This window comes from Procambarus clarkii, chromosome 37 (assembly GCF_040958095.1).
Source record: "Procambarus clarkii isolate CNS0578487 chromosome 37, FALCON_Pclarkii_2.0, whole genome shotgun sequence".
Lineage (NCBI taxonomy): Eukaryota > Metazoa > Arthropoda > Malacostraca > Decapoda > Cambaridae > Procambarus > Procambarus clarkii.
The window spans coordinates 16,401,682-16,411,619 of record NC_091186.1 but is presented as its reverse complement, the minus strand read 5'-3'; positions in this window follow the sequence as shown (position 1 = coordinate 16,411,619).

The following is a 9,938-nucleotide window of genomic DNA, read 5'->3' as shown; positions in this document are numbered from 1 at the left end:
CTCTATGGTCCCGCCTTTCAACTGTCAATCAACTGATGTACAGATTCTTGAGCCTACTGGGCTCTATCATATCTACATTTGAAACTGTGTATGTGTGTGTGTGTGCGCGCGCGCCTCTGCTGATAGAATCTTAGTCATGTCTGATATAGCAATGTTCTTCATAGTCTATACTCATAACACTACACTCCATCATGGGTCTTCAACTCATCACCATCACCCCCATCACCCTCATCACTACCCTCATCACCATCACCCCCATCACCCTCATCACTACCCTCATCACCATCACCCCCATCACCCTCATCACTACCCTCATCACCATCACCCCCATCACCCTCATCACTACCCTCATCACCATCACCCTCATCACTACCCTCATCACTACCCTCATCACCATCACCCACATCACCCTCATCACTACCCTCATCACCACCATTACTCCATCGCTACCACCACCCCCCTGTTACCACCACCACCATCACCACAATCTCCACCCGCTACTGCACCCTCCTCCTCCTCCCTATCAGTACTGAAAGAACCATCCCTTCCCCTTTGCCACAGCAAAAAGAAGACGCTAATTACAATGACATATTGATAAAAACTGAACGTTTAGGCAGAGTGACCAATTATCCGCTTGGAACAGACCTTCTTGGTCATAAGAACAGCTGGAGAGCAACTTCACTTCTCCAGTAATGAAAACTAATTAAATATCTGGCAATAGACCAAAATACAAGGTGCATACCATACTTGAATCGTTCATTCTCATAGCGGGATCGAGTCGGATGTAAGGGCTGAAAAATATGTCCCCTTCCCACAAGATCATTGCTACTCATGCAGTTCAACTAACCTAGCCTGTCCTAATCTAACCTAACCTAACCTAACCTAACCTAACCTAACCTTAAAACCATTGCTACTAATGCAGTTCAACTAACCTAACCCAACCTAACCTAACCTAACCTAACCTAACCTTAAGGCCGTTGCTACTCATGTGGTTCACCTAACCTAACCTAACATAACCTAACCTTAAGACCATTGCTACTAATGCAGTTCAACTAACCTAACCCAACCTAACCTAACCTTCATTAAGGTTATTGCTACTCATTCAGTTCAACTAACCTAACCTAACCTAACCTAACCTAACCTAACCTTCACTAAGACCATTGCTACTCATGCAGTTCCCCTAACCTAACCCAACCTGCAAGTTGGTGCCTGGACGCTGTTTGTGACAAGTAACCCCATTTGTGTGTGTGTATGTGTGGGAGTAGTGATAATAGGTGTTTGTTGAGTGAGACTTTGTCCACCCTGTGCGGTGTCTGAACTATTAGGTGCCCTTACCATTGCCTGCACGGAGGTGTTCTATTGCGACGTATTCTACAAATGCGTCACAATTGCTAACGGGTTGGTCGATCCCGTACAGAATGCGACGCATTAGGGGAGGGAGGGAGGGAGTTATCATGGGAAAAGCGCCAAGCTATTACGACTATATAGCACTTTGTGGGAAGGGGTCAGGATAAGGATTTCGGATGGGACGGGAAGGGAAGGAATGGTGCCCAACCACTTGGACGGTCGGGGATTGAATACCGACCTGCATGAAGCGAGACCGTCGCTCTACCGTCCAGCCCAAGTAAAACGGAGATGAGAGTAATAGCGATCAGTCTTGTGTTGGGCTGGCGACTTGTCAGTCACTTATATGACTCTATATATGACTATCCGTTATATATGACTATATAAAACTCACTGCTTATATTAACAATGTCGAGGGCTGCTTAATATGCGGTCACACCCTGTCTGTCTGTCTGTCTGTCTGTCTGTCTGTCACACGAGAGCTGTCATACTCCGTGAGATAACTAGCAGTTATCACAGCAAAACTGCTGCCTTTATTGTTGTTATTGTTTTTGCTGTTATTGTTGTTGTTGTCCTTGTTGATGTATTTGTTGTTGTTGTTAATTTTATCACATATATATTCTAACAGAAACAATATTTTGCCATGTTGGTAATGCTGCTGGTGTTGCTGTGCACCTGCTGCTGCTTGCAACACTGATCATATTAGCAATATTTAGCTTACACAAAAAAATTGTGAATCACAACAATTTTTTTTTTTTATTATTATTTTCTACCACAGACGTGGGATCACAACAAGTGACAGGATGAACAACCCAGCGGGTTTTCTTCCTATTGGGGAGTGTTGTACATGCTGCTATGGCGGTGTGTCCACTCACAGGATGAGTGGCGCTGCCCAATACTGTCACTATGGCGGTGTGTCTACTCACAGGATGAGTGGCGCTGCCCAATACTGTCACTATGGCGGTGTGTCCACTCACAGGATGGGTGGCGCTGCCCAATACTGTCACTATGGCGGTGTGTCCACTCACAGGATGGGTGGCGCTGCCCAATACTGTCACTATGGCGGTGTGTCCACTCACAGGATGAGTGGCGCTGCCCAATACTGTCACTATGGCGGTGTGTCCACTCACAGGATGAGTGGCGCTGCCCAATACTGTCACTATGGCGGTGTGTCCACTCACAGGATGAGTGGCGCTGCCCAATACTGTCACTATGGCGGTGTGTCCACTCACAGGATGAGTGGCGCTGCCCAATACTGTCACTATGGCGGTGTGTCCACTCACAGGATGAGTGGCGCTGCCCAATACTGTCACTATGGCGGTGTGTCCACTCACAGGATGAGTGGCGCTGCCCAATACTGTCACTATGGCGGTGTGTCCACTCACAGGATGAGTGGCGCTGCCCAATACTGTCACTATGGCGGTGTGTCCACTCACAGGATGAGTGGCGCTGCCCAATACTGTCACTATGGCGGTGTGTCCACTCACAGGATGAGTGACGCTGCCCAATACTGTCACTATGGCGGTGTGTCCACTCACAGGATGAGTGACGCTGCCCAATACTGTCACTATGGCGGTGTGTCCACTCACAGGATGAGTGGCGCTGCCCAATACTGTCACTATGGCAGTGTGTCCACTCACAGGATGAGTGGCGCTGCCCAATACTGTCACTATGGCGGTGTGTCCACTCACAGGATGTGTGGCGCTGCCCAATACTGTCACTATGGCGGTGTGTCCACTCACAGGATGAGTGGCGCTGCCCAATACTGTCACTATGGCGGTGTGTCCACTCACAGGATGAGTGGCGCTGCCCAATACTGTCACTATGGCGGTGTGTCCACTCACAGGATGAGTGGCGCTGCCCAATACTGTCACTATGGCGGTGTGTCCACTCACAGGATGAGTGGCGCTGCCCAATACTGTCACTATGGCGGTGTGTCCACTCACAGGATGAGCGGCGCTGCCCAATAAACTCGCCCCTCGGAGTAAAATTAAAAAAAATATATATATTCTCTAAACAGCATTTTGATTTTCTAATGACACGTAATGTCCTGATTAGGAACTACTGGTATATTATTATTTTCTCTATTTATACACTGATGTAATCCACCTCTCTATCCCCCCGCCAAATTAGGGCAGGTCATTCGGTGCGGGGAACGCGAGAGGCTTTGATCTGAATATCTTCAAATTTGCATACACAAGATTTATGACAACCATGCATTTTAAAGGTTAAACCTGTTCAAGACACGTTCTTGTGATCCAAGACTTTTTCAGATGCCTTAGCATGAAAGGAGACACTGAAAGAGTGAAGCATTTTTGTTTTGCTAGACAGCCAGAATGAAACATTACAAAATAAATACTCTTCAAACAGCTTTTGGGAACACACTGCAGAAAGGTTTAAGAGACACGCCTTTCTTAAGGCTTTTCAGGAGTCAAAGTTCAAATGAGATTGAAGGGTGTAACATGCTGACCTTTCTTTATAAGTTCAATCAGCATCTGAGCTTTCTCATTTGCAATAGAAAAATACAATAGTAAATATATATATAAATATATATATATATATATATATATATATATATATATATATATATATATATATATATATATATATATATAATTATTCAATACCATTAGCTCCAGATAAATCTATAATTACCATTCGAGGGAACCATGTACGTCCGACATCATATCAATATTTTCTCGACCTCCACAACTGCATAAATATGTATTTGCTGCTCGGATGCCCAGAGGAAGTCAGGTATATAATAGGCGTTATCTCTCCGGATACTCACACTGAGGCGCAGCTTTTGGGTCTCTTGTCGTCGCGATCAGCTTAGAACCCAACTCTTTTTTTTTTAAGTCACACCGACTGACGCTTATTTAAGGGGGACTTGAAATTAAGGGGACGGCTTCACTAGGCTTCTCTATCATCTAAGAGTGAGAGTTGCACAAGTACGCAGCCATTCAGCTAATATCGTATTGAACTGGAAGAGAACCATGATATATTTTCAGTGCTTATAGGGGGGGGAAATATACGAATATTCGTAACCCATTTCGTGGTGTTACCCTGGAAACACAAACTAAAACTGTCTCTATTTTCCGCTTGTTACAACTTGTAATAAAGTTGTTACATCTTGGCTTAACGTATTTATGACGTGTTAGAACGTTGTTACAACTTGCTATATTGGTTGTTATAACTGGTTAGGAGGTGTTAAAACTTGTTCGAACGTTGTACCAACGTCGTAGTTTTGGTGTGTGTTTGGCGGGTAGGCCGTTGGAACCTTCAGTATCGTATCAGCACGAATGGTCACGAAACATGTATTTACGTGCGGCTGGCGTGAGTTTTGGGTATCTTGTGTGTGTGTGTCCTTGTTGTAATTTGATGCTATATATAGAATATGTGTTCATTGACACATATTTGAAGGTATTTATCCGGCTTTCTATGTCTTCGCCTTTTACTAAAGTCTCTATATGGATTGAGCACCCTGCACTGTGCTTAATGACCACATGTTGAGCACCCTACACTGTGCTTAATTAACACATTGAGCACCCTGCACTGTGCTTAATTAACACATATTTGAGCACCCTGCACTGTGCTTAATTAACACATATTGAGCACCGTGCACTGTGCTTAATTAACACATTCAGCACCCTGCACTGTGCTTAATTAACATATACTGAGCACCCTGCACTGTGCTTAATTAACACATACTGAGCACCGTGCACTGTGCTTAATTAACACATACTGAGCACCCTGCACTGTGCTTAATTAACACATACTGAGCACCCTGCACTGTGCTTAATTAACACATACTGAGCACCCTGCACTGTGCTTAATTAACACATACTGAGCACCCTGACAGGTTGATAACGAGGTGAATATAAGCGCTCATGCAAAATTTTCTGACGGACACCGGTCAAGTGGAGGGAAGGGGGGTGGGGAGTGGGGCATTAATTATGCCCGGGCAGCAAGGTAGGGTAGGAGTAACGGGCACGGGTACTGGGGCATTAGTGAAGTAATAAAGGGCCCCGGCTAGGGTGGGCACAGGGCGGTCAGACGGTCTTAGCGGCCCCATTCCCGGGGCCATTTTCTCAATCTTATAAGTTTTAACTTTTTTGATGTTTGGTTATTTATTTTACGATGTTGTTGTAGTAATTATATATTATCAGCGTGGACGTATTTTATCGTTACGTGGCGTTGCTTGATGGTAAGATGTCGGAGTGGGAGCCCCGGACGGTCGGGTTTGAGGGTCTGGAGGCGAGACTAGGGGGTGGGGAGGTGGGGGCCTTTGCTGACCATTTTTTTTGGTCTTGGGGAAGGTTTGCATCTCTTATCTCCCGGGCCAGTGGCCGGGTGGGGAGCGGGAGGCTGTGACTGTCGCTCTTAGTCTCGTCAAAGATGCTGCTAGCTGCTGTTGCTGCTGCTGCTGCTGCTGCTGCTGCTGCTGCTGCTGCTGCTGCTGCTGCTGCTGCTGCTGCTGCTACTGCTGCTGCAGCTGGTGGTGGTGGTGGTGATTTTTCAGTCTGGCGCTGGAGTGGTGCTTGGTTAGGGGAGCGGGGGAGGGAGGGTTGTAAATCTATAGTTTACCTGTTGTAGGGTGAGAGGGGAGGAGAGGTTATAGATCTACAGTTTACCTGTTGTAGGGTGAGGGGAGGAGAGGTTGTAGATCTACAGTTTCCATGTTGTAGGGCGAGGTGAGGGAGGAGAGGGTTGTAGATCTACAACCCTACGAGCTGTAGGGTGACGCATGTAGCGAGTGTTGACCAGCGGAGGGCGGGCCGCGCATGTGTAAGTGGCAGACGGTCAGCTGGAGGTAATGCTGTTGTAAGGTTATTTACATGCTCAGGCTCGGTCCTGCCGGAGTCTGTATTTTGCTCATCTTAACCGAGTTATAAACAATGTATTATGTCTCGTTTAGGCAAAACTATTCGCGTTAATGGGGGTTATTAGCTGGAAAAATGCTACACTAACCGGTAATAATTTGATAGGGATCTTAAGGCTCTATTGTCATGGTTGGGGTTCTCCAGCTCACTTACCCCCCCCCCCCCCCCCGAAACCCCTTCCCCCCCAGCCAAACCCCTACCCCTCCTCCTCCCCCAGCCTTGCCCCCCCCTCCCCTTCTACCCCGCCACCACCATCCTCCCCAAACCCTTCTCCTTCCAAGCCGACGGCCCCTTCAATCAACTCCATTACTGCCACTCCAAGAAACAACAAGTGTCTCCGTCAGTACCCCGGCGTCTCCCGGGTCTCCTGCAGTCCTCACGCCTCCCCGCCACACACACACACACCTCTACGACGACCCCACGAGACATTTTCAATTTTATTACTTGGCGGAAAACCTGTATTTGAAGCGTTCTTTGTTTCGAATGTAGTTTCCTGGGGGAGGCTCAGGCCGGGTTAAGAGTCTCACCCCCAGACCGGCCCAGTTCGTGCCCCGCTCCTCACATTAAAGGCACGTATTGTTTGTTCAACCCACTATAAACGCCTCGGGTCCCCATTGTTTCGTTCAATTTAACCTTTTTTTTTCGTCCCCTCACCCCTCCCCTCCCTCTCTCTCTCTCTCACTCAAGCCAGATCCTGTTTGTTGCTGTTGATGCTCTTTTTTTCGTGTGTGTGGGAAGGTTCATTTTGGCATCGGCTTTTATTTCTTGGAGAAAAACGAGTGATCTAAAAGTAAGAATGTTTATTCTGGTGTGTTGTGGGGAGGAAGGGGGAGCCCGGGTGTGAGTGTGTGTGTGTGTGTGTGTGTGTGTGTGTGTGTGTGTGTGTGTGTGAGTGTGTGTGTGTGTGTGTGTGTGTGTGTGTGTGTGTGTGTAGTAGTGTTGCCGCGGTCCGGGGGTTCTTGAGCAGTCTGTAGTGGTAATATCCAGTGTGTGTTCAGGACTACTACCCAAGCGTTGCGGAGGCTAAGCGACTACTCTGTGCTTGCGGGGGAATACTATCAGCGGACGAACGAAGTGCTGTGGGGGGCTCTCTTTCAGTCGGACATGCTTAAGAGGATGTTATTAATACCATATTATACACCCTTATTAATCATCAGGATTGGCTGGATGCGCGGAGGGGTGGTGGGTGGGGGGAGGGGGGAAGAAAGGGCAAGGGGGGGGTGGGGGAATGGGGGGGTGTTTCAGACCACACAGGCAAAAATATGGGGACAGAAAATGTCTCTTAATTGAGAACACAGGTGTTCGGATGTGGTGAATTGCGATTACACACGCAATCCGTGCTTTGAAAACAGTCAAACCGGAAAAGGTGTTGTTCTTTCGTCTATTCCTCCTCCTCTTCTCTTCTCTTCTCCCCTATCCCTCCCGTCCCCAGAATGCAGCCAGCACCGAGGTGAATAATGCATGTGATCATTGCAAGAGCGTGCTGCCTAGACAATGCACTAATAGTTTATGAGACGAGAAAATATCAAGGGTATGAAGTAGGAGGTGGGAGGTGGTGTGTGTGTGTGTGTGTGTGTGTGTGTGTGTGTTGGCAGGAGCACAATCTCATTCTCCCAGTACCAGTAGACGGATTGGCACCTGGTGCTTCCCTATGTACTTCTCTCTCTCTCTCTCTCTCTCTCTCTCTCTCTCTCTCTCTCTCTCTCTCTCTCTCTCTCTCTCTCTCTCTCTCTCTCTCTCTCTCTCTCTCTCGCGAGGGTAATGTGGACCCCCATCTGCTACTCTGTAAACAAACTTAACCCTACCCAATCCAACCCAACCCATGCTAACTTAACCTAACGAAAATAAAAGATACAATTTATATATATAATATATATATATATATATATATATATATATATATATATATATATATATATATATATGCAACTTGTCCTCAGGTTGAACTGTTGATGCAAAAGTCGTCAGCGAAGCACGTGTTCTTGAAGTGTACGAATGTCATCAGTTGTGAGTCGTGTGTAAACCGTTTTTCCCTTTCGTAAACAGGGGAGGGGGGGGAGGAAGGGGGGGGGGTGTTTTCCGGCATGATTTACGAGCAATTTGGACTCTGTTGTGAACCTCACGAAAATAAATTCGTGTACTAATGACCAGTTGGGTGGTAATTAAGATGCGGACCGTAAAACAACTCCCATGCAAAAAAAAAAGGAATCCAGTCAATCCAGGTGCAGCTGGTCAATACTAACTATGCAGCTGGTCAATACTAACTATGCAGCTGGTCAATACTGACTATGCAGCTGGTCAATACTAACTATGCAGCTGGTCAACACTGACTATGCAGCTGACCAATACTAACTATGCAGCTGGTCAATACTAACTATGCAGCTGGTCAATACTGACTATGCAGCTGGTCAATACTGACTATGCAACTGGTCAATACTGACTATGCAGCTGGTCAATACTAACTATGCAGCTGATCAATACTAACTAAGCAGCTGGTCAATACTAACTATGCAGCTGGTCAATACTAACTATGCAGCTGGTCAATACTGACTATGCAGCTGGTCAATACTAACCAAGCAGCTGGTCAATACTAACTATGCAGCTGGTCAATACTGACTATGCAGCTGGTCAATACTGACTATGCAGCTGGTCAATACTAACTATGCAGCTGGTCAACACTGACTATGCAGCTGACCAATACTAACTATGCAGCTGGTCAATACTAACTATGCAGCTGGTCAATACTGACTATGCAGCTGGTCAATACTGACTATGCAACTGGTCAATACTGACTATGCAGCTGGTCAATACTAACTATGCAGCTGGTCAATACTGACTATGCAGCTGGTCAATACTGACTATGCAGCTGGTCAATACTAACTATGCAGCTGGTCAATACTAACTATGCAGCTGGTCAATACTAACTATGCAGCTGGTCAATACTAACTATGCAGCTGGTCAATACTGACTATGCAGCTAGTCAATACTAACTATGCAGCTGATCAATACTAACTAAGCAGCTGGTCAATACTAACTATGCAGCTGGTCAATACTAACTATGCAGCTGGTCAATACTAACTATGCAGCTGGTCAATACTGACTATGCAGCTGGTCAATACTAACTAGGCAGCTGATCAATACTAAGCAGCTGGTCAATACTAACTAAGCAGCTGGTCAATACTAACTATGCAGCTGGTCAATACTGACTATGCAGCTGGTCAATACTAACCAAGCAGCTGGTCAATACTAACTATGCAGCTGGTCAATACTAACTATGCAGCTGGTCAATACTAACTATGCAGCTGGTCAATACTAACTATGCAGCTGGTCAATACTAACTATGCAGCTGGTCAATACTAACTATGCAGCTGGTCAATACTAACTATGCAGCTGGTCAATACTGACTATGCAGCTGGTCAATACTAACTATGCAGCTGGTCAATACTAACTATGCAGCCGGTCAATACTAACCAAGCAGCCGGTCAATACTAACCAAGCAGCTGGTCAATACTAACCAAGCAGCTGGTCAATACTAACCAAGCAGCCGGTCAATACTAACCAAGCAGCTGGTCAATACTAACCAAGCAGCTGGTCAATACTAACTAAGCAGCTGGTCAATACTAACCAAGCAGCCGGTCAATACTAACCAAGCAGCTGGTCAATACTAACCAAGCAGCTGGTCAATACTAACCAAGCAGCTGGTCAGTACTA